The 1,970-nt window shown below is 44.1% G+C and overlaps 1 pseudogene; it reads right to left on the reverse strand.

Annotated features, from left to right (window-relative positions):
- Nucleotides 1-443: 443 nt before the first annotated feature.
- LOC102247289 lies at nt 444-1,731 on the reverse strand (annotated as a pseudogene).
- Nucleotides 1,732-1,970: the final 239 nt, after the last annotated feature.

Genomic DNA, 1,970 nt, shown 5'->3' on the forward strand with positions numbered 1-1,970 from the left:
CGGCTGGTATGCAGGGAATTTTCTGGGCTATTCTAATCCAGCTAATTGCCCCTCCATCCAGCCTGCATTGTGCTATCACTGTATCAACCAGGTCATTAAAGACCTTATCAAAAGCCTTGCAAATGTCTCCATTTGTTGGGTAAACAAATATGGATTGAATCTCTATTATGCTCCAGACTTCGAGTCTATCATGTTTCCTTAATAGGTGACTCTAGAAACAATATTAAGAAGAGAAAAAGGTCAGGCTGACATATTTTGTTTTTTAAAATCTCAGGCTGAATGCCAAAGACGGACGCTTTTTTAAAAGTCTCCCAAACTGTACTACTATTATTATTTTTTCCAAAAGCATTGGTTTTATTTATAGAGTCCTAACCACTCAGCGGCCAGAGGAGTGGGAGCGGTTCCTTTTTCAATCCAGGGGCCTCCAGAAGGTCAGTCTGTTGTTACCAAACGCACTGGCAAGTGGAGTCAGGGATTTGGCAAACTAACGGCAGTGTTAAGTCTCTCTCTGCTGGAACAAGGTGAATGTCAATCTCTGCTTCTGTAAGAATCCGGAATTTAGGATTTTCTGCTGTAACTACTCCAACTTCTATTTCTCAAGGTTTGAAATCAGTTGATAGAACAGTAGACAGGCATGTAATCACAGTTTCCACTGTCTGTTCAAATGTCAGTCAAATATTTTCTTCGCTTTTTTTTCAAGAAAACTGGTTGACTTGGTTTAACTTCTGCTGCAGTGGCTTGAAACCCACAGTTGTAACCTGCAAGATCACACCTCACCTGAGGGCCTTGTTCTTCCTCTCTACCAACTAAAATCACACAGTATGCCCTAGCCAGTTTGGCTCAGTGGATAGAGCCTAGGCCTTGGACTGAAGGGTCCCGGGTTTGATTCCAGTCAAGGGCATGTGCCTCCATTGCAGGCTTGATCCTTGGCCTGGACATGCCGGAGGTAACCACATGGATGTCTCTCTCTCTCTCTCTCTCTCTCTCTCTCTCTCTCTCTCCCTCCTCTACTCTCTCTGAGAATCAATGTAAAAATGTCCTTGGGTAAAGATTAGCAAAAATTTAAAAAGGAAAATAAAATCACACATCAGCAAAGAGGCCTCATTTTAGCCTCATTGTGGGTGTGGACCTGAGAAATATCAGCAGTTCTTTTACACAGCGCGTCCACAGGAATCTCATAGCCCGACTTGTCCTTCCAATTAGCTGCCTCATAGCATGCCCTCTGTACCTGGGACCTGCTAGCCGCTGCCATCCCGGCTGTCACACAGCCATTGTTTTTGGTTATCTTGAATTAGTGAGTCACCTTGCTGGAATCCAAAAATTTATCAGGTATTTCCTACTGTGTGACAATTACTGCACATTTTTTCCCTCTGACAGCTACTGATGTAAGGCCACCCTGGTTAGTAGCCTTAAAAGCATATTCTAGCCCTAACCGGTTTGGCTCAGTGGATAGAGTGTCGGCCTGCAGACTGAAGGGTCCCAGGTTTGAGTCCGGTCAAGGGCATGTACCTTGGTTGCGGGCACATCCCCAATAAGGGGTGTGCAGGAAGCAGCTGATCGATGTTTCTCTCTCATCGATGTTTCTAACTCTCTACCCCTCTCCCTTCCTCTCTGTAAAAAATCAATAAAATATATATTTTTTAAAAAAGCATATTCTACTTGCTAGGGCCAGCCATTGGGTGATAAAATGGTATTGTGGTGGTCAAAACCAGTGCTAGAACCACGAAACATGTTGGTGTACCCACTACGTCAAGTGCGTCTCTGGGACCCGTAGCTTTGGCACCAGGATTATTATTATTTTTGTAATCTAGTCTAGATCTTGTCTGTACTGAAGCCGAACTCAGCAAGTGGTATTTGAACAAGCTGTGTTCTTCTCATCTGCACAACCAAATTACTTTTATTCAGCTCTCTTCTTCCTGGCCTCTATCTCTCCCTAAAATGGCTCAGAGAGCACCACTGGGACCAGTCAT

The sequence above is a fragment of the Myotis brandtii genome, unplaced genomic scaffold (assembly GCF_000412655.1).
Source record: "Myotis brandtii unplaced genomic scaffold, ASM41265v1 scaffold1, whole genome shotgun sequence".
Classification (NCBI taxonomy): domain Eukaryota; kingdom Metazoa; phylum Chordata; class Mammalia; order Chiroptera; family Vespertilionidae; genus Myotis; species Myotis brandtii.